This window comes from Mustela nivalis (genome assembly GCF_964662115.1).
Source record: "Mustela nivalis genome assembly, chromosome: 10".
In the NCBI taxonomy this organism is placed as follows: Eukaryota; Metazoa; Chordata; class Mammalia; order Carnivora; family Mustelidae; genus Mustela; species Mustela nivalis.
In genome coordinates, this window is record NC_139029.1 from 39,327,228 (window position 1) to 39,351,174 (window position 23,947).

General features: G+C 40.6%; 1 protein-coding gene across 10 annotated transcripts in view; it reads left to right on the forward strand.

Annotated features, from left to right (window-relative positions):
• The window catches only part of OSBPL9 (oxysterol binding protein like 9), a 174,690-nt gene that overhangs the window by 35,640 nt on the left and 115,103 nt on the right, over nt 1-23,947 (forward strand). The gene's annotated exons all lie outside the window — the stretch shown is intronic.

Genomic DNA, 23,947 nt, shown 5'->3' on the forward strand with positions numbered 1-23,947 from the left:
CTACAAGCCTGCTCTCTGCCTCTTACTTCAGACACCAGTTGCAAGCCCCAGGCTATTACCTGTGTTCTGACAGACCAACTACAAATTGGAGGTTCCAACAGCCTCTTCCTCAAGTTCAGCTAATTTGCTAGAGCAACTCACAGAACTCAGGGAAACATGTTTACCAGTTTACTAAAGGATATGATAAAGGATGTGAATCAACAGCCAGATGAAAAGATATAAAACAAGATTGGGGGAAAAGGCATGGAATTTCCATGCCCACTCTAGGCATGCCACTCTCCCCACGCCATCTCTGTGTATTCACTAACCTGGAACCTCTCTAAACCCAGTCCTTCTCAGTTTTTATGGAAGCTTCAATGCATGGTCATGATTGACTAACTCTTTGGCCATTACCTGATTTAGCCTCCAACCTCTCTCCTTACCTGTGGTTGGAGGTAGGGAGGACTAAAAGTTCCAACTCTAATCACATGGTCTCTCCTCCTGGCACACAGCTGCCATCCTTCCCTCTATCCCAATTCCAAAAAATTTTTATTTATTTGAGTGAGAGCATGCTTGTGCAAGTGGAGGGAGGGGCAGATGGAAAGGGAGAAGAAGGCTCTCTACTGAGCAGGGAGCTGGATGCAGGATTTGATCCCAGGACCCTGAGATCGTGACCTGCGCCAAAGGCAGATGCTTAACCAGCTGAGCCATCCAGGCACCCCAACCCGCTCCCATCCTTAGGCGGTTTCCAAAAGTTGCTCCATTTACATAATAAAAGACTTTAATCACTCTCAACACCTGAGAAATTCCAAAGGTTTTGGGAACTTTGACTCAGAAAGTGTAGGTGAAGATGAAATATAGATAAGAAACATATTTTGGTCTTATGAATAACCAAATATGTATTTCTTATAAATCACAGTGTTACACGTTGACTTCTAGTTTTGTACCATTGTGGTCAGAGAAGATGCTTTGTATTATTTTAGTCTTCTTAAATGTATAGAAACCTCTTTTGTGGTCTAACGTGATCTATCCTAGAGAGTGTTGCATGTTCTCTTGAGAAGAATTTGTATTCTGCTTCTGAATGGAATGTTCTGTATTTATTAAGTCCATTTGGTCTAATGTGTCTTTTTTTTTTTTTTTTTTAAGATTTTATTTATTTATTTGACAGAGAGAAATCACAAGTAGATAGAGAGGCAGGTAGAGAGAGAGAGAGGGAAGCAGGCTCCCTGCTGAGCAGAGAGCCCGATGCGGGACTCGATCCCAGGACCCTGAGATCATGACCTGAGCCGAAAGCAGCGGCTTAACCCACTGAGCCACCCAGGCGCCCTCTAATGTGTCTTTTAAGGCCAGTGTTTCCATATTGATTTTCAGCCTGGATGATCTATTCATTGATGAAAGTGGATTTTGAAGTCCCCTACTATTATTGTAGTGCTGTCAGTGTCTCCAGGTCTGTTAATATTTGCTTCATATATTTTGGTTCTCCTGTGTTGGGTGCATAAATGTTTACAAATGTTATGGTGTATTGTTGAATTAACCCCTTTATCAGTATGTAATACTTTTCTTTGTCTTTTATTACAATTTTTGTTTTAAGGTCTATTTTGTCTGATGTAAAGTTTTCTTTTGGTTTCCATTTATACAGAGTATCTTTTCCGCCCCTTCACTTTCAGTCTGTGTGTGTCCGTTGATCTGAAGTAAGTTTCTTTCAGGTGACATATAAAGGAGTCTAGTTTTATTTATCCATTCAGCCACTCCTTGTCTTTTGATTGAAGAATTTAGTTCATTTGCATTTGAAGTAATTATTGATAAGTATGTATTTATTGCCATTTTGTTGATTGTTTTCTGGGGATTTTTGTAGTTCTTTCTGTTGTTTTTTCTTTTGCTCTCTACCCTTGTATAGTTGCATGTCTCTCTTTAGTATTATGTTTAGATTCCTTTCTCATTATAGGTTTTTGCTTTGTGGTTTCCATGAGTTTCACATATTACAACCTTTATATATAGCAGTGTATTTTAAGTTGATAGCAACTTAAATTTGAATGCTTTGTAAAAACTATATTTACCCCCACCTAGTTTTGTGTTTTTCATGTCATATTTTACATCTTTTAATTTTGTTTCCCTTAACTAATTTTTGTAATTATAGTTTTACTACTTTTGTCTTTTAACCTTTAAAATAGCTATAAAAGTGGTTAATCCATCACCTTTACTATGTGGTAGCCTTATGCATATGATCTCTATTTCTACATGTTTTCTTGTTAGTGCCTTTTCTTTTTAGCTTAAAGATGTCACTTTAATAATGCTTGAAAGGCCAGTTTAGTGACGATCTCCTCTATCCTTAACTTGTCTGGAAAACTCTCCTTCACTTTTTAATGATAACTTTGCAGGGTACAGTTCTTAGTTGGAAGTTTTTTCTTTCAGCACTTCAAATACAACATTTCATTCCCTTGTGATGTGAAGTTTCTGTTGAAAAATCAGCTGATGATCTTATGTAGGTTCTCTTGAATATCACAAGGATTTTTATTAGGATCTTCTCTTTAACTCCTTACATTTTATTTCTCATATATATATATATATATACACACATATATATATATATATAAAAGATTTTATTTATTATTTATTTGACAGAGATCACAAGTAGGCAGAGAGGCAGGCAGAGAGGAAGGGAAGCAGGCTCCCTGCTGAGCAGAGAGCCTGATGTGTGGGGATCATGAGCTGAAGGAAGAGGCCCTAACCCACTGAGTCACCCAGGCACCCCAACCAAGGTCTTTTTTTTTTTTTTAAATATTTTATTTTTTTATTTGACAGATCACAAGTAGGCAGAGAGGCAGGCATAGAGAGAGAGAGAGGGGAAAGCAGGCTCCCTGTTGGGCAGAGAGCCCGACGCAGGGCTCGATCCCAGGACCCCGAGATCATGACCTGAGCTGAAGGCAGAGGCTTAACCCACGGAGCCACCCAGGCGCCCTGCCAAGGTATTTTTTTTTTAAAAGAGGAAAGTATCATGTGTAACTGTAGGCTCAGTATGTTTATGGGAGGAGAGGAGTTTAGGATCTTCCTACCTTGCCATCTGAAACTGGCACCCAAAGGCACAAATCTAATGGGAAAATTCTCATGCTGAGATAGAAGTATGGTGAATTTGCAGGATGGAAGTGAGACAGGCTTATTTTGAGCAGATGTTGTATATGTGATAGCATATAGATTTGAAAAAATTCAGCTTATTATACTGGTTTCTTTTTTTCCCCCCCTTGGTTTCTCTTTTGTCGTCTTGGTTTTATTGCTTTTCTAAGCATTTTTTACTGACCTTAGTCACCACCCAGTCTGGCATTAACTGTTTTCTTGGCTTGAGATAGCTAAGTAGGGCCACTTTGGCAGAGCTGTACTGAGATTGCTCAGTCAGTTGGATTCAGTCTGGGTTTGGGCGGCTGTCTCATTGTTACATTTAAGCACTATTTTCTCTTCTTTCCTTTTTTCCTCCCTTTTCTTTCTTTTTAAAATATTTTATTTATTTATTTGGCAGAGATAGTGAGAGAGAGCTTGAGTGGGGAGGAGAGGAAGAAGCAGGCTCCCTACTGAGCAAGGAGCCCAATACGGGGCTCAATTCTAGGACACTGGTATCATGACCTGAACCAAAGGCAGATGCTTAAACTGACTTGAGCAACTCAGGTGTCTCTATTTTTTCTTTTATTATAATTTAATTATTAACCCTTGTCACTACCATCCAGGTTAAGAAATAGGTTAACCCAGGTTAAGAAATAGAATTTTGGCAGGTACCCTGGAAGCCTCTTTATGTGCCTCATTTAATTACAGGCCCCTCCCTGTCTCTTAAATTAACCGCTCTTCTTTTTTTTTTTTTTAAAGATTTTTTATTTATTTATTTGACAGAGAGAAATCACAAGTAGATGGAGAGGCAGGCAGAGAGAGAGAGAGAGGGAAGCAGGCTCCCTGCCGAGCAGAGAGCCCGATGCGGGACTCGATCCCAGGACCCTGAGATCATGACCTGAGCCGAAGGCAGCGGCTTAACCCACTGAGCCACCCAGGCGCCCCTTAACCGCTCTTCTATCTATAGTAATCACTTCTTGAATTTATATTCCCAAAATCTGTACTTTGTCTTGCCCTTCTTTTTAACCTGATACCTCTTGTTTGTAATTTATGTATTGAAGAATCCAATAGGACCTTTAGGAGTTTTCCATACACTGATTGCATACAGCTGTAATTCTGCATACTCTTCTGCCCTCTGCTTTTCCTGCAAATTGGCAACTGGATGCAGAGAGTAGATAAGACTCAGGTTTCATCCCTTTGGTAAGGCTATAGGTGAGTGTGTTCTTTTATCAAGAGGTACATAATATTTGGCTTTTGCTTCTTATTGATACTAGCAGCTACTGATGCTCAGTACCTAGATTTCATCAGCTTATCCAAGGGTTGCAAAATTATGATATTTCATCGTTTAGTTCTAATTTTTTTTTTAATTATAATCTTTTTTTTTTTTTAAAGATTTTATTTATTTATCAGAGAGAGAGAAGGGGAGAGAGGGAGCACAGGCAGACAGAATGGCAGGCAGAGGCAGAGGGAGAAGCAGGCTCCCCGCTGAGCAAGGAGCCCGATGTGGGACTCCATCCCAGGACGCTGGGATCATGACCTGAGCCGAAGGCAGCTGCTTAACCAACTGAGCCACCCAGGCGTCCCCGTTTAGTTCTAATTTTTATCAGAAATATTTTATAAGGAGTTCTCTTCGTGAATTTGGTTACCCAGTGCTGCAGATCAAATAAACAGGATAAGTGCTTGATTACTTCATTTCACTTACCAGTTTTTAAGATAAGGAATTGACTTAAAACAACACTGATTTTATAAATATCCAAAAAAAAATTGAAAGCAGACTCAAATAGATACTTGTGCACCCATGTTCATAGCAGCATTACTCACAGTAGCCTAGAATTAGAAGCAACTCAGTCTTTATTCAGTGGATAAATGGATAAGCAAAAGGAGGTATATACATTCAATGGGATATTATTTAGTCTTAAAAAGGAAAGAAATTTAGACACCTGCTACAACATGGATGAATCTTGAGGGCATTATGCTAAGTGAAATAAGCCAGTCACAAAAAGATAAATACTGTATGATTCTACTTACATGAGGTGCCTAAAGCAGTCAAATTCATAGACAATGGTAGTTTCCAGGGGTTGGAGGGAAGAGAGATTGGGGAGTTAGTGTTTTATTTTGTTTTTAAAGATTTAATTTATTTATTTGACAGAGAAAGAACACAAGCAGGGGGAGTGGGACGGGGAGAAGCAGGCCCCCCACTGAGCAGGGAGCCGCGGACATGGGACTCGATCCCAGGCCCCAAGATCACGACCCGAGCCAAAGGCAGACACCCAACGACTAAGCCACCCAGGCGTCCCAGGCGTTAGTGTTTAATGGGTACATAGTTTTAGTTTGGGAAGATTAAAAAGTTCTGGAGGTGGACATTGATGATGGTTGCACAGTGGCATGAATGTACTTTAATGTCACAAAATTGAACACTTAAAATGGTAAATCTTGTATTACCACAATTAAAAATCCTCTGGGGCCTGTTGCAGGTGGGGGTTTAGGGAGTGGGGAGAAACACTTTTATCTGTTTATTATCTCACAGTTCTATAGACCAGATATTTCAAAAGCATTCTCTGCTTAAGGTTTCCCAAGGCTGAAATCAAGGTATTGACTGGGCTGGGTTCTTACCTGGAGGCTCTGAGAAGAATCTAAGGGAGAATCTGTTCTAAGGTCTTTCAGGTTATTGGCAGAATTCAGTTGCACGTGGCTCTGGGACTGAGGTTCTTGTTTTCTTGCTGTCAGCTGGGTTCTTTGTTTCTGAAAGCTGCCCATATTGTCATGTGACCCCTCCCTTCTTCAAGGCAACAGGGCAGGTACATTCATCTTTCTGTTGCTTTGAGTCTAACTTCCCATTCTGCTACCAGCTGTAGAAAACACTGCCACTCCTTTTAGGAGACAGGATTGCCTCTGCCACTCCTTTTAAAGGGCCTCCTGTGATTAACACCAGATAATCTCCCTTTTGCCCTGATCACTCCATGATAACTCATTCTGTAATATCACATCTGATCACTTCAGAGATATCTCATCCTATTCATAGGTTTCTAACCACACCAAAAGGGAAAGACGTTATAGCATTATATAGGGGCAAGGATCATTTAGGGGGTTTTTGGTTTGTTTGTTTTTAAAGAATTCTGCTTACCATGCAGCATGATGGAGAAGAACCAGACATACCTATGTTTGAATCTTATTTTTGCCCTTGTTGACTGGAAGAGGGAAGTTACCTGTAAGCATCCTGAGTTTGAGTTTTCTCTTGAAAGTGAGGATTATAATACCCTTGAAGAATTTTGTGAGGATTGGGCACCTGGTACATAGATGGAAGCTGTTAATTAGTTGTGTGTATATGTGTGTCTGTTTTAAGAGTCTCTGGGGTATTTTCTAAAAAGTTGGACTGCCATTTAGCTTCCCTGTTTATGAATCATTTGGAGAGTTTGTTTATAATTAGGTTCCCAGGTCCTACTCTCTTAAATACACTGTTTCAGAATAGGGTCTAGAACCTATTTTTTAAAACATTTTGTTTTGTGATTTTGTTGAGCAGCTAAGTTTGGAACCACTAGTGTAGTAGAAAGAGTCAGAGACCTGGGGTGGAATCTCTCTCAGCTTTACCCCTTAACTGATTCTGTGCTATTGGGCAAATTTCTTAACCTCTGTAAAGATAACCTTTAACTTGCAGGGTTGTTGTGAGACTTAGCAATTACCTATTTACAGGATTTGGCACATAGTTACATATCTAATTGATGGTGATGATGATATGATGGTGATAGGTAATGCATTTATCATCTAGATTTCAGGTGAACTTACTGAGCTATCGTTGATGTGTGCCACAGATCTCTCCCCAGTTCTTCATCCATCCCAGACTGTGTTCCAACCACACTGTACTTCTCTCTGTTCCCTCATTGTGTTTCTTCATTCCTCATGCTTCTGATATCCCGATATCAGAAATTCTTTCTTTTTTTTTCTTACATCAAAAATTCTATGCCCATATCTGGTGAGCTCATCTTCTAGAGACTTTTCAAATGTGCCGCCTCCTGTGTAGCATTCCTGATCCACATCCTTTTTTTTTAAGGGAGGTACTTTTTTTTTTTTTTAAAGATTTTGTTTATTTATTTGACAGACAGAGGTCACAAGTAGACAGAGAGGCAGGCAGAGAGTGATGGGGGGAACGGGCTCCTTGCTGAGCAGAGAGCCCGATGGGCTGGATCCCAGGACCCTGGGATCATGACCTGAGCCAAAGGCAGAGGCTTAACCCACTGAGCACCCAGGCGACCCTGATCCACATCCTTTTAACAGACTTTGTCTTCCTCTATCATTTCAGCATTTGCTACATATGTCAATGAAAGCACGTATTGCACAGTTTTACACATTTTTTCTCTTTTCCCTACCCAGATAGTGAGTTCCCATCCACTGTCACAGTGCCTGGTACATAGTAAGTAGGTACTCAAAAAAAATGCTTATTGTTGATTTTGTATATTTATAAAAATAACAGTTATGGAATTTGCCTTTACTATAGCTTACATAGAAAAGAACTATGGAAGTTATCTTAAACACAGATTGAGCCAGTGGTGTGGTATGATTTCTGGAAAAAGCAAGGGGCGCCAGGCTGGCTCTGTCGGTAGAGCATGCACCTCTTGATCTCCGGGTTGTGAATTCAAGTTCCAAGGTGGGTGTGGAGCCTACTTAAAAAACAAAGCAGAACACATAATGTGGCTTTAGACTATGTAAAAGAATAAAGAATAGAGAAAGGATTCAGTAGTTACTGAGGAAGCTCTTTGGATCAAGCACTGTATGGATGATTTTCACATGTAAATTTCTATGATAATCCTGTTCAGTAAATGGCATTAGGAGGAGACAGACTAAAGCTACTTTTAGTAACTTACCAAGGTCATGATGTAAATACTGAATCTGGGACTGAATTTGTTTCTGTCTTATTACAAAACTCTTGTTTAATCCTTAGTGTTACCAGGCTTCTCTATTATTTTTGATTTATAGGAGTTAATTTAGACATTCCCAGATTGTTATAAGGTTGTGTAGGAAAGCAAGTGGAGGAAAGCAGAACAGTGAAAAACCATTTCCTTGCCAGTATTTTTATGGTCTTTGACTATATTGGTGGCAAAGTGTATGCCACTAGGTGGTGCCCTCGCCTTAATAGAAAAGTAGAATGTTGGTTGAGACCTGGGGTCTAATTCCACCCCCCTGACACCCCCTCCTTCCCATAGTATCCAAAATAAAACATTGATATTTCTAGGAAAAATCCACAAAAGGGAATGTAGCAGTATTAAAAAGGTGGTATGTAATATAGACAAACAAGACGCCATGCATGAAATGGAATTCAAGTCCAGATTCTGCTGCTTACTAGCTTTGTGTCTTCAGGCAACTCAGCTATTTAGCTTTGAGTCCTATTTTCTGGAACGAGCATCATATTATTTACTCATAGAATTATAATATCAAATTAATTGATGTAATAAAAAGTATTCCAACACATTGTTTGGGACTTAGGTTCTTAATGACTGGTGGTTAGTGTTGTAATTAATTGATAAAATGAATCTCAGATTCAGAAGAATTCTATAGGGCCTTAGGAATCACCAAAGTAGGGTGAATTATACTTAACAGAGTTTTCATGCTGAATGTATTGTGAGTTTTCAAAAACTGTTAATCCACATGTGACTTCAAGTAACAATTTTTACCCAGCCCAGTGAAGTGAGTACTCCATTTACCAGTTGTGCTGGTCATCAGAGTTAACTGATTTTCCCTGAGGGATACATCATCTGTTTTCTTTTAGTCCATCATAAGAGGGGTCAGCAGTGTATTATCATGGATTATTAATAGTTATAGCGCTGGCTCTTTTTTGGTAGTGCCTTATTTAATCGACTGTACATTATATTTTTCAAATGGTAACGTCTCAGGCTTTGGGATTCATCTTACAATCATTGCCATCTTAGAGTGGATACAAAAAGGCATTTTTAGGTTAATGTGTAAGTTCAAGAATGTCTTCACTTTTGGGGGTACCTGGCTGGCTCAGTTGGTAGAGGGTGCAACTCTTCATCCTGGGTTTTGAGTTCAAGCCATTGCTGGGTATAGAGGCTACTTAAAAATAAAATCTTAAGGGGCGCCTGGGTGGCTCAGTGGATTAAGTCGCTGCCTTCGACTCATGATCTCAGTGTCCTGGGATCGAGCCCTGCATCGGGCTCTCTGCTCAGCAGGGAGCCTGCTTCCCCCTCTGTCTCTGCCTGCCTCTCTGCCTACTTGTGATCTCTCTCTCTGTCAAATAAAATAAATAAAATCTTAAAAAAAAAATAAAAAGAATGTCTTCACTTTTGTCCCCTTAGATCTGCATCTTGTAAGAGCCTCTGTCTATTGTTTTGTTATTTCATTATGAAAAATCACTCTGTTGATTTCTGCCTTTAAATTCAGTAGCTTTTTTGCAAGCATCATCTCTGTGAATTTGACACTGAAAATGTCCTCCTTTGGGCAACATGTAAACTTCTGCTTAATATCTGTGATTGGTACATAGATACCACTTTATTATATTTTCTGAATGTGTATAATATAAATTAAAAATAAGGTGATGAAATGTTAGCCAAGAAATGTTGGCCAAAAGAAAGCTTGGAAACAGTATTAATATGAGACCTAATAGACTTTAAGAAAAATTATTTGTTACAGAAAAAGAATTTAATAAAAACGCAGTATCACATAGATAACATTCTTTATCAGCAGTGGTGTAAATTAGAAATCCCTTAATGAAACAGTAGCCACTCATTGCTTTACACAACATACTTCTAAATAATTCATTGTTGAATGTAGATTTCATGATGCAAATTATGAAATATTTAAACCTGAATAATAATGAAGGGACCACATGTTAAAACTGCACCTAAGGCAATCTATGATTTATTATCTTAAGTTAGTATAAAACAGAGATTGAAAATTAATGAACTAAGCATTAAATTTAAAAATTAGAAAATAATGAAGTAACAAAATAACAAAGGAAATTTTTAGGCCAGAGTCCTTTCCTTTATTAATGTAGATGTCAAGGGGTGCCCGGGTAGCTCAGTCAATTGGGGTCTGCCTTTGGCTTGGGTCATTATCGCAGGGTCCTGGGATTGAGCCCCAAGTTAGGCTTCCTGCTCAGCAGGGGAGTCTGCTCCCTCTCCCTCTGCCCCTACCTCTCTGCTCATGCCCTCTGTCCCGCTTGCTTGATCTCTCAAATAAACACATAAAATCTTATAAATACATAGAGAGATGTCAGAATCCTAAACAAAATACAGCAAACCACACCCACTAATGTATAAACAAAAGGTATTATGACCAAATGGAATTTATTCTGGGAATACTAGGATGTTAATTTTATTTTATTATTTTTTTATTTTTTATAAACATATAATGTATTTTTATCCCCAGGGGTACAGGTCTGTAAATCGCCAGGTTTACACACTTCACAGCACTCACCATAGCACATACTTTCCCCAATGTCCATAACCCCACCCCCCTTCGACAACCTCCCCTCCCCCCAGCAACCCTCAGTTTGTTTTGTGAGATTAAGAGTCACTTATGGTTTGTCTCCCTCCCAATCCCATCTTGTTTCATTTATTCTTCTCCTACCCCCTTAACCCCCCATATTGCATCTCCACTACCTCATATCAAGGAGATCATATGATAGTTGTCTTTCTCCGATTGACTTATTTCCCTAAGCATGATACCCTTTAGTTCCATCCACATTGTCGCAAATGGCAAGATTTCATTTCTTTTGATGGCTGCATAGTATTCCATTGTGTCTATATACCACAGCTTCTTTTTTTTTTTTTAAGATTTTATTTATTTATTTGCCAGAGAGAGAGAGAGAGAGAGACAGAGAGCGAGCACAGGCAGGCAGAGTGGCAGCAGAGGCAGAAGGAGAAGCAGGCTCCCCGCCGAGCAAGGAGCCCGATGTGGGACTTGATCACAGGATGCTGGGATCATGACCTGAGCCGAAGGCAGCCGCTTAACCAACTGAGCCACCCAGGCGTCCCTATCCCACATCTTCTTTATCTGTTCATCTTTTGATGGACATCTAGTTTCTTTCCATAGTTTGGCTGTTGTATACATTGCTGCTATAAACATTTGTGTGCACGTGCCCCTTCAGATCACTACGTTTGTATCTTTAGGGTAAATACCCAGTAGTGCAGTTGCTGGGTCATAGGGTAGTTCTATTTTCAACATTTTGAGGAACCTCCATGCTGTTTTCCAGAGTGGTTGCACCAGCTTGCATTCCCACCAACAGTGTAGGAGGGTTCCCTTTTCTCTGCATCCTTGCCAGCATCTGTCATTTCCTGACTTGTTAATTTTAGTCATTCTGAGTGGTGTGAGGTGGTATCTCATTGTGGTTTTGATTTGTATTTCCCTGATGCCGAGTGATGTAGAGCACTTTTTCATGTATCTGTTGGCCATCTGGATGTCTTCTTTGTAGAAATGTCTGTTCATACCGTCTGCCCATTTCTTGATTGGATTATTTGTTCTTTGGGTGTTGAGTTTGCTAAGTTCTTTATATATTTTGGACACTAGCCCTTTATCTGATATGTCGTTTGCAAATATCTTCTCCCAATCTGTCAGTTGTCTTTTGGTTTTGTTAACTGTTTCCTTTGCTGTGCAAAAGCTTTTGATCTTGGTGAAATCCCAATAGTTCATTTTTGCCCTTGCTTCCCTTGCCTTTGGCGATGTTTCTAGGAAGATGTTGCTGTGGCTGAGGTTGAAGAGGTTGCTGCCTGTGTTCTCCTCAAGGATTTTGATGGATTCCTTTCTCACATTGAGGTCCTTCATCCATTTTGAGTCTCGGATGCTAATTTTAAAGTTGAAGTTATTTACCATATTAATAGATCAAAAGAGGAAAAACTCCATGACCATTTGAATAAATGCAGAAGAAGCAGTGACTAAAATGAAAACATGCTATAAAAGTCAAGCAAGCTAGGAATAAAAGAATAGTCTTAACCTGGTGAGGGGCATTGGCTACAATGCTACCAGTGATAATAGTGAAAAACTAGAAGCTTTCTCTTTAAAATCCGCAGCAAACAGGTGGCTGCTTTTGCTGCATCTTTAAATATTGTACTCTGGAGGGCCCAGTGAATGCTGTAAGACAAAAGACAGGGGAAAAGGCTTGGAAGGAAGAATCAAAATGAGTATTTGCCGATGATGTTTCTGTAACTGTACTATAGGTCCTGACAAACATGTAACATGAGAATGAGAAAAAAATTCACGGAAAAGGATTGGAAGGGAAGAATAAAACATTATTGGTATTTGCAGGTATGATGTCTGTAGAAAAAAAAAATCCTGGGGCACCTGGATGGCTCAGTAAGCTGAGTGTCCAACTCTTGATTTTGTTTTGTTTGTTTTTAAAGATTTTCTTTATTTGAGAGAGCGAGAGCACAAAGGGAGAGTGAAAGGGAGAAGCATACTCCCTGCTGAGCAGGAAGCCTGATGTGGGACTCCTTCCTGGGACCTTGAGATCATGACCTGAGCTGAAGGTCCTTAACCGACTGAACCACCCAGGTGCCCTGCAACTCTTGATTTTGGGCTCATGTCATGATCTCAGGGTCCTGGGATCAAGCCCTATGTCTGTTCTGTGCCCAGTAGGGAGTCTGCTTAAGGATTCTCTCCCTCTCTTATTGCTCTTCCCCTGCTTGCCCTCTTCACGTGTGCTGTCTCTCAAATAAATCTTTAGAAAAAAATTCACAAGAATCTACAGAAAAACTATTTAAATGACTAATCTTCAGCAAAGTTATTGGATATGAAATCAATATGCAGAAAACATAGCATTCCTCATATGACCCGCAGACAGTTAGGAAAAATTTATTTAAAAATATTTATAATAGGGGTACCTGGGTGGCTCAGTTCGTGAAGCATCTGCCTTTGGCTTAGGTCAGGGGTGTAGGTATCCAGCACTGCCTCTGGCTCCCTGCTCAGCAGGAAGCCTGCTTCTCCCTCTACCACTTCCCCTGCTTGTGTTCCTTCTCTTCTCTGTCTCTCTCTGTCAAGTAAATAAATAAAATCTTTAAAAATTTTTCATAATAAGAACTGTACGTTATTAGGGATATGTATTACAAGAGAAATGTACTCCTTTGATGGAGGAAAATTGTAAGACATCTTTGCAAGACTAAAGGAAGATCTGAACATTGAACAAGCTCTATACTGTTCCTGCTTGTTAGACTCTATCATGTATATGCTTATTTCCTTTAAATCTGTAAAGACATTTGATTCAGTTAAAACCACAAGTAGGCTTATCAAAAAATTTGGTAAAGTGATTCTGAAAGTCATTTAAAATGGTAAAGAGGCAAGAAAAATTGAAGAATAAAGAGTTGGGGGACTTGCCATTCCAGATGTTAAGGCTTTTTATGAAACTGGTAATTAAAATGATACAGTCTTAGTATATGGGGAGAGGATTTGATCAGTGGCACAGAAGAGAAGTAGAACCACACAACTGTGGGAGTTTAGAATGTGACAGCATTGTAAGTCAGACATTGTCACTCAGTAAATGAAGCTGGGTCATATGGAAAAAATAAAATTTACTTCTTACCTCATGCTATATGCAAAAATTTCCAGAAGTATTAAAGGTATAAAATGAAAATTCATTTTTATAAGAATTGTATGGAATGATGATGTCAAGACAGAATAGGGTGTTTTAAAGCACAAACCATGATAGAAGAGATTCATAGATTTGACAGCATTCAAATTTTAAAACCTTTGAACACTACCACCAACCAAAAGACACCACAGTTAAAGAGAAAAATAGCCCATGGACAGAAGAGAAGATATTTACATTGTGTAGAACTGACAAAGGATTAATATCCAGAATATATAAAGAAATCCTACAAATGGATAAAAAAGATAAAACCTGAAGAACACATACAAAAGACAAAAAGAATGCCCCAAAAGATCAAAGAATACCCCAAAAGAAAATGTACAAAGGATATGCACACTCAATTCATGTAAGAGGAAATAAGAATGGCAATAAATGTTTGCCATTTGCCAGGTTCTTATTTTCAGTGATAACAGAAAATGCAAATTAAAACTTCAGGAATATAGTATTTTTGTTATGTTGCCAAGAATTTATCAAGTCTGTTTATACTTAGTGTTGGCTAGTGACTAGGGGGTATAGGAACTCTGCTGAATCAATACAGTGCTGGTTGGGACATAAATCAGTGCAACCACTTAGGAGAGCCAGTTTGGAGTATTTAGTAAAGTTGAAAGGATGCCCAGCTCCACATAAAAGTGGAATTCTATCACCCTCGCCCCGCAAGGACGACAAGAACCCTGTTTCGGATGCATCTTCTCTCTCTTTATTTCCGCAAGTCTACACACTTATATATGCTTACATGACCAATCAGCGAGCAGGGTACAGGAGGGAGCGAATCAGGCTGTGCACCTAAACGAACAACTTCGCTAGCAACCAGTGCTGTTTACTTCCTCTTTGGGCGTTCTGCTTAGTCTCACGAGGCAATCCTAACCTGGCAACTAGCCAGGCGCCATCTTTTAATGATGGAGGCCGCCCTGGCCAGGGGCCTGCCTCCGCCATCTCTCCCTTTTTTCTTTTATGGCAGGGATCGTGCCTGTCTTAGGTTGTCAGTGGCGGGGAATATCCTTACCCGTCATCAGACGGCAGATATCAATGATCTGCGTCCTGTCTTAGGTTGGTATATTTCTCCCACCAATCTTACCCGTTGTTGACTACTGATCCAGCATACTTAGCCACACTTGGGGGGATGTTCCAGCCTCGATGGCTAACAAGGCCTGCACCATGGCTTGCTGTTGCCTATGTTGCTGTCGCCTCCAAATACTAGCAGAATCAAGCCCACTACGAGGATTATCATCAGACCAATTACGCTAGCCCATTGTTTCGTAAAGGTTAACACATCTTGCAATGTTTTGATTATCTCTGGGAGGGTTGCAAGCTCAAGTCTGGTGTTATTTATCCTTGTTATGCCTAGTAGCAGGTGCTGAGTATAGTTTTGGAATTCTGCGGACTAATTCCCCCGCAAGTATTGGGAGAGCTGTCAGGAGACATTCTGTAAGTCACTCATATTAGTATAGGCTATGGGAGTTACACAAATTGCCGGGAAGGGTCCTATACATCCCAGTCCCAATAGGGCCCCCCATATGTCCACTTTTCTTGAACCAAATCCACTCTCTGGTTGACTATCAGGATTCCTGCTTGCAGATGTGCATTGATCTGCGTCTATGTTTGAAGGGCAGCCGCCGTTCCTTCTGCAAGGGTGTTCACAGCTTCCGCAGGGGGTATAGTTGCAGCAAGCGAGACTGCTGCTGCCGTGGCAGCTGCTGTAGATATAGCGAATGCTGTCACAATGGCGGCTGTGATACCAAAATCTCTCTTCTTTCTGGATAGCACCACCGGTAACTTGTCCTCTGGAATGGAAACTGGGATAGGAACATGGGTAGGGATACGCATAATCACAGCCAGCTTGAAGGCCGTGACATTCCAGCACTGGGAAAGGTAGCAATTCTTAGTGTAATTCAACGTACCATTCAGCTCACTAGCATTTGTTACGAGGAAAAGGAATGGTGGCGAGACCCATATGGGAGTGGGCTGATAAGTAATATTATTGGGTCAAGACACATTAACTGTTGTCTCAAAGGTACTAGAGTCATTTTGTTTATAAGAACAGTTGAGGAATTTGCCACCATTTAACATGGACACTGCTGAGATATCAGTACATGCTCCTAGCAAGTTACAGACCTGCCATGCATCAAAGGGAGAGGAGGGAATATGAAAGAAGAGTTAGTCACTGGTAAAGGATATAGCCATGCTTTAACCACTGCTCACAGCTCTCTGGCTTGAGTCTGCCTCAGGAGGTGTAGCATCCCCAGAGTTATCATCAGCATCTTCAGCATCATGACTGGTGTTTGGAGGCAAGGCTGCACGCACCAGCCACTCTGGGATCCAAATTGGAGCCTCCTTTTCCTGTGGAAAAACACATGCAGACCCCCTTACTCCATACTAACACTGGATCTGGTCCATTCCACTTTCCTGTGAGGATATCCCTCCAAAGTACTAAAGGCTTAGGGGAAGCAGCAGCATCACTTGCATGTCTGTCTGCAGCTGATTTACCTGTTTTGTCTAACGTTAAAAAATTCAAAATAAAGAGAATGGTGTTGAGCTTATCTTTAGGGGACCTGAAGGTGTCCCCTATTCCCCCTTTTTGTTTATAAAGCGCATTTTTTATTGTAAGATGCGCGCGCTCCACAACACTCTGTCCTTGTGGGTTATAGGGTATTCCATGTATCAAGTGATTGTCAGGTTGTTGTAGGAAGGCTTTAAAGGGTTGTGAGGTGTAGCCTGGACCATTATCTGTCTGTAATTGGCGTGGCTTTCGTAGGCAATGGGCGATAACATCTCTGGATCCCCCCCCCCGCCCCAATGCACTGAGGCGAAAATTATTCCAGAGCAGGTATCTACAGAGACATGAACATATCTTAACTTTCCAAATTATGAACCATATGTGACATCCATATGCCATATATGATTAGGTAACAAACCCTTAGGATTAACCCCCAAGGACGGTGCAGGTAGTAAGATCACGCAATTTCTGCAGGAGATTATTATGTCCCTTGCCTGTGCTTTTGTTATGTTAAATTTGAGGGAAAGAGTTAAAGCATTCGGTTTCTTCAAATCCTCCCTTAAATGGTCCCATTGAGGTATGTTTAGCAAGCCTTCATCTAGGAACCACGGAGCCGCCTTTTCCACTGTATTCAAAAAGGCCCGAGCAGTTTTTGCTTTTAGTGGAGTTCCATTGGCTTTCAGCAGGTCTTCTAAAGACCCTTCCAACTGCACTTTAGATACTTCAGATCCCATTATGAACACACAGACAACAGACGCGGACGTTAAAGACACGCCGCTAAATTCCGGCTCTAAGGCCGCCCCGCTTCTTATTGTGGACTTGTAAAATCCCCGGCTCTAAGGCCGCCCCGCTTCTTACTGCGGACTCGCTAAATCCTGGCTCTAAGGCTGCCCCACTTCTTATTGCGGACTTGTACAAGTTAATCCCGGCTCTAAGGCCGCCCCGCTTCTTATTGCGGACTTGTACAAGATTCCCACCACTTTGATCGTGGTCCCTTCTCCGCTTACCTGCGGTTTCGATAAGAAAATCCCGGCTCGGGGCACCTGTGTGGCTCAGTTGGTTGAGCAACTGCCTTCGGCTCAGGTCATGATCCTGGACTTCCAGGATCGAATCCCACATCGGGCTCCCAGCTCCTTGGGGAGTCTGCTTCTCCCTCTGACCTCCTCCTTTCTCATGCTCTCTTTCACTCATTCTCCCTCAAATAAATAAATAAAATCTTAAAAAAAAAAAAAAAGAAAGAAAATCCCGGCTCTATGGCCGCCCCGCTTCTTGTTGCGGTCTTGTACAAGTTTCCCACCACCTTTGTCGTGGTTTTACCCCGCTTACCTGTGGACTTCTCCCTTGCAAGGTTTTTCTATTTTTACTCCCGCTTTACCGCGGAATTCCCACTTTTGAACGTGGCTAATGTCCCCACTTACCTGTGGACCTTTACTCCCCGCTTTCCTGTGGATTACCTTGCAAGATTCCTTTATTTAGATCCCGGGTGCCGGCGCCATTTATCGCCCTCCCCCGCAAGGACGACAAGAACCCTGGTTTGGATGCATCTTCTCTCTCTTTATTTCTGCAAGTCTACACACTTATATATGCTTACATGACCAATCAGCGAGCAGGGTACAGGAGGGAGCGAATCAGGCTGTGCACCTAAATGAACAACTTCGCTAGCAACCAGTGCTGTTTACTTCCTCTTTGGGCGTTCTGCTTAGTCTCACGAGGCAATCCTAACCTGGCAACTAGCCAGGCGCCATCTTTTAATGATGGAGGCCACCCTGGCCAGGGGCCTGCCTCCGACAGAATTCTATTCCATTTCAGAGCATATGCTTGACACGTTCTTATAGAAGTGTTACCGGGAGACATACAGTGATGGTTATTGCTGCATTATTGGAATAGGAAAAATTAAAAATAACCTAAATGTTCTGCATAGGAGAACTGATACATTGTGGTATACTTATATAATGGAATACTACATAGCAAGTAAAATGTACACACACATATATATATATATATATATATATATATATATATATATATATATATATGATGAAGTCCCAGAACCTAAGTCAGGTTCGGTGGGGTGAGGAGGTTCGGAGCCGACGACCAAAGAAAGAATTCTTAAGACGTCATTGGTGCAAAATGGTGGTTTATTAAAGCACGGGGACAGGGCCCGTGGGCAGGCAGAGATGCGGCTGCCGCCCCGGGTTGTTAGGAGTGGTTGGTTATATACACAGGAGTTGGGTAGGTGAGGACAAAGGGGTGTTCAGAAGGGCTATTGGGGCAAATAATACTATCAGGATATTGAAGGCTTAGTTGCTATCAAGTAAAGACAATTAGGAGTCTGGTGGAAAGTTACATTCCTGCTATCAAGCATCCTTGTTAATGAGATTTAGGTTTAGAAGAAATTTAACTTTATTTACTTTTCCTTCCACCTCCACCTCCTTAGGTTTTATGGAGGGGAGGGTGACATTTGACTTGAGAAACTGAGTTCTGTGTCCTTGGAGATTGGGCTATTGATAAGGTAACTTCTTTGTTGTAATCTCAAGGACATTTGCAAACCAAGGGAGACTCCTGTTTTGAAGGATTGTGATCTCAGCAAGTTAACTATTTATCACTTTATGGCAGTCAGGGGTGCCTGAGGAATGCTACACCTATGGAGGGGAGCGGATGAAGAAAAGGGGGGGGGGTTGCAAGGCGCCAGCTCTTGCTTTGTCCTCAGCCAGCCTCCTGCTCCCTCATCATATATATATATATATATATTCTCAAAATGGAATGTGTATGTACCTACATATATTCTCAGCATGGAAAATATGTATGTATATATGTATAAACATGTATGTATATGTATAAAGTATATATATGTATTTACTTATTTAACATGAACAAATTTCAATATTGAGTGAAAAAAATTGTTTGCTGTACTATTACTATTACCTAGAATAAAATACTCGCTGAATCAATGAATGATGTTAAAGTAGGTCCTCCATGCAGCAGCATCTTTGGTAAGCAGGCTAAACCTCAAGCTTTCCTCCTTCCCTCCATTTTGTTGACTCCTCTTTTTTCCCTCTAGGTGATGTGCTCTTCTAGGGCAGAGATATATTTTATTCCTATTTACATTCCCTGGCTATTAATGATCCTGACTTAGAATAGGCATTTAATAAATGTGTAGAAGTAATTAGTGAATGTTGCTTATTATAATAATGCAGTGTTAAGAGAGGGCTTTGAATCAGGAATTGTAAGACCTCAATTCTCCTGCTTTTTAGGTTGCAGTTTTTGGTGTTTTTTTTTTTAACCTTTCTGAGCTTCAGTTTTCTAAGAGTAATACCTGTTCTGCCTAAATCTCCAACACCATATTTAAATGTGTTACATGAGTGTAAGAGATTTCTAATATTTCACCAGGGAGAGAAAATACTTGATTGTGAAGTTACTGTGGGAGTAGCTGTGCTGTGTATTCTTAGCACTGTCTACCTTCCTTTTAGGAGTTGTGTGAGCAATCTGTGTCCCAGAGGAGAGTCATCATTTCTTTTTTATTTCTAGTTTACCGACGCAGTTTCTGTTCTTGCAAAGGGAGATTGGCTCTAAAATAGCCAGAACTCTGTTTTGTGGGTTGGTTTTTTTTTTTTTTTTTTTTTCCCCCTCAAAGCCATGAGAGTAAAATTTTCTTTGGTATCAAAACTATGACTCATGTCTGAAATATGTTTGTGTATATAGAGGAGAGGAGAAGAGGGAAAGTCAGGAAATTCATCTGGTTGCACTAGACTCCAGTTCCAGTTACTTTCTTTTCTTTCTTTCTTTTTTTTTTTTTAAGATTTTATTTATTTATTTGACAGAGATCACAAGTAGGTAGAGAGGCAGGCAGAGAGAGAGGAGGAGGAGGAAGCAGGCTCCCTGCAGAGCAGAGCACGATTCAGGACTCTATCCTCCTACTCTGAGATCATGACCTGAGCCAAAGGCAGAGGCTTAACCCACTGAGCCATCCAGGCGCCCCCAGTTACTTTTTATCTTGAACTTGGATAGTGTGACCCTGAAGCAGCATGTTACTTGGTTAGCCCAAGTACTGATAACCTGAAAGGTTGAATCATCTCTTATCTTCAGAAGAAAAATCATGAAAAGTCACTAAAATATGTATGTGTGTATACACACACATGCGCGCACGCACACATACATACATGCTTTTATTATGTTGGGACAGTGGGCCATGGAAGCAGGGTTGAAATAAAACTTTGGCATTTTGATGGACTACCATAGTAAAGAACTTCACTTAACAACAGAATATTATTTTATATGTGGATTAGCAAAAGGAGTTTCACTTTGCCAGATGTAAAAAATTAATAGTTTAAACTCAAATAAAGGGAAAGGATGGATGTTTGGCAGAAGAGAATCTGGGGCAGTTGGTAAACCTCAAGCTGTCCAGCTGTAGCATTTGGTAAGAGATGAGAGGTAGGCATGGAGCAAATCACCAAGGACACTGTAGGCTAGGCTATGGCAGAGTGACCATAACCCTTAACCAGGACGCTGTTACTTATATTACCAGGACAAAAGGAATAATTGAACTGTCGCAGGCAAATCAGGTCATATGGTACCCTTATTTGAAGGTGAAGAAGAGCCACTGATACAGTTATATACCCTACAAGGAATGGGAGGTTAAAAAATATTTAGGCAGGAGTTTGGGCAAGTCTAAATAATCTTGACTGGAAACGAATGAGAGGGGTATGCGAACTGCTGGAGGAAGACGTGTAATTGAAAATGATTGCTGTTGTTCAACAGGGTAAAGAATTTGAACATGTGTAAATGCTATTAGAAAGAGCCAATAGTCAAGTAAGTTGACAATTAGTAGAGTGAGAGACCTAAGGAATGGTGATAGGGTATGGAGCTCTTTTTTCATGTGACAAGTAGAAAAGGAGGCAAGAATGATTATAGGTGTGGGTGAATGTTCAGAGTAATGGCAAGACCTGATGGGACTGGGAGGTTGTTAGCTAGCTTCCAGGGTCTTCAGAGAAGCATTTGGATAGAGGAAGGGAAAAGTGTAAGGGGCAAGAAAAGAATGTTTCCTCCTGTATAGGTTGTCACAGGTATTTAGGTAGAAATATTTCTGAAGCACAGCTTAGGTCATTAAGGGTCATTGAAGGAGAGTTTCAAAAAAGAAGTGGTCAGCAGCAGCAACAGTGCCTTTTACTGGTGGTATATGACAAAACTGGAGAGTGCTGAAATGGTCATGGAGACCTGTGAGTATAGTTTGGTAGTAGTGATGCGTGGTTGTAGTAGGTGGGAAAGAAGCTAGAGTACAGGAGTGGGTGAAAGGTTAAGGTGCAGACAGTTTCCAAAAAGCTCCTCTGGGAAAGCTAGATGAAGAAGAGCCACTGATACAGTTACATACCCTACCAGGAATGGGAGGTGGTAGCTAGGAGGAGATACAGCGTTTTGCTTTTGTTTGAAAAATGGTTGGAAATTGAGCTTGAGGAAGAACATTTAAAAAAGTGCAATTACTTGGTGTGTTTGGTTTTTTCCCCTAGAGTGTGGAAAGGTAGAAGGGTCTGGTTGATGGTGGTGAAAAGGTTGGTTGGGCCAGATTTTGAATAATCTTGAATGGCATTATGAAGAAATGTTGACTTTACACATTATTTCAAGGAAGCTTTTAAATATCTTTGTCTCGTTTGAGAATCTGTGCTTTAGAAATACTACTCTGGCAATAGCAAAGACTGGACTAAAAGGTAGCCAGACTGAAAGGAGACAGATTGCCTATGAAGCATGTAGTGATGAGAGCCTGAATTAGGGCATTGGCAGTTCATGGGATGAAGAAGAGTTGGCATATTTGAGATTATAGTTCAGAGGTGTAATGAACACAACTTGTGGTGATGGAATGAAGGAGAATGTTTGTAGAACCTAGCGGTTTCCGTCTGAGTTGACTATATAACTGATAAATTCACAATAAGAGACCCAAAAGAAAGAGTAAACATTTGGTACTGGGGTGATTTATAATGGCTTTGTTGAGATATAATTCACATGCGGTGCAATTCACCCATTTAAAGCATACAATTCAGTGTTTTTAGTGTATTCACAGAGTTGTGCAACCATTCCCACAATCAATTTTAGAATGTTTTCATAAAGAAACCCATACCCTTTAGCAGTCACTCCTGATGTTACCCTACTTCTATCCCTCCCCCCAGCCCTAGGCAACCATTAAATGTACTGTTAGTCTTTATGAATTTACCTATTTTGGACATTTCATATAAATGGAATTTTATGGTCCTTTGGGACTGACTTCTTTCACTTAGCATAATGTTTTCAAAGTTACCCGTGTAGAGGATCACTTTTTACCTTGTATCATGTTCACCTCCTTGCATGTTTTATCTCCTCCTCTGCAACATTAATGCCTTGAGGGCAGGGACTATTGCTATATACTCTAGAGCTGTATCTAGCACATATTTTTGTATTCAGTTGTAACTTAGCAAAATTTGATACATCATAAATTAGAAGTTAACTCAGTAACCACAAAATTAAGTTAACCAGAATGATCTGCTCCCACACATGCTTACTCCCTGAGCTTGTGTTTTTGTTTGCTGTCATGGAATAAGTTGGTACTATGCCAGTGGTTCTGGTTCTGACATTAATTGTGTGACCTTGAGTAAGTCATTATATCGTTGTTATACTATCTGGAGACACTTAACTGAAAACAAGGATAAAAGTCCCAACCCAATCTGAAACTGAGGAATAACTAAGATAATTCAAGTTGATGGGATTTGGATAGAGTTGGGGTTTATCTAGACAACCTCTGAGAAGAGATTAACAAATGTTTAGCTCTGTTACCTAATCCTCTTGGGACGGAGTAGCCTTTATTCATAGGATTAGGTATTTTGGCCCCTTGATTCTTTTCAGTCCTGGCATGCTGCTGCTTTTGTTACCATTCTGGGGCATTTTACCTATGTTATGTTCCCTAGCTTTTTTCTCTGAAATACTTCAGACACTTGTTTCTTAAGAACATTAACCAGTACACTTCCTGTGTTGCATAGCTTCCAGTCTTCTAATTCCTGTGTCTTAATGGGCTGTTTGTAATTGAATACAAATATTTAAAAATGTGAAACTTATCCTGTCCACCTTCTTGAAACAAACAACTTATAAATAAATGCAGTCTCCTCCTCCCCCATCTTTTGGGGAATTGTTCGTGCTTTTATTTAAAAAAACTCATATTGGGTGTATACTTGAAGGTCATGTATCAATAAATAATACAGTCTTCGACTTTCAAGATCTCATGGCAGTTCAGTGGGAGGAGGCAGATGTATAAACACACTGCAGCGGAAGGTGCAGAGCCATGTGTGAGTGGTTATGGGAGCACATGTGGAAGAAGTGATTGGGACCATGTTTTGAAGCAAGTGTCACCTGGCATTTCTGTACTAACAAGTGTAAACGGAAGCAGCCGATGAAGAGGACCTGCATTCTTTGGCCTCACAATAACCGGGAGTGGTGGAGGTTTCTGGCTCCCCATTTTAGAGAGTAGTCCAAAGCTCAGAAAAGCTCAGTGGCTGACTCTTGAACATAGATTCTAGACTCAGCTTCTATATTTGTCCCCTCCCTCTCTCACCGCAACCATGCCCCTTATGCAAGGATAAAAGGTAGCTGTGCAGAGTATTAACAGTGCTCTGGCATCCCCTCTCTTAATTCTTCCTCGCTAAGCAAATGATTCCCCCTTTCTGTGTCTAGCCTACTGCCAATGTCCTCCATGCATTGAGCATTCCAGGGCTGTAGCAGTAGTGAATATTGCTGATGTCATTGTTTGCCTTATTGGGATTTTGCTCTTTGTT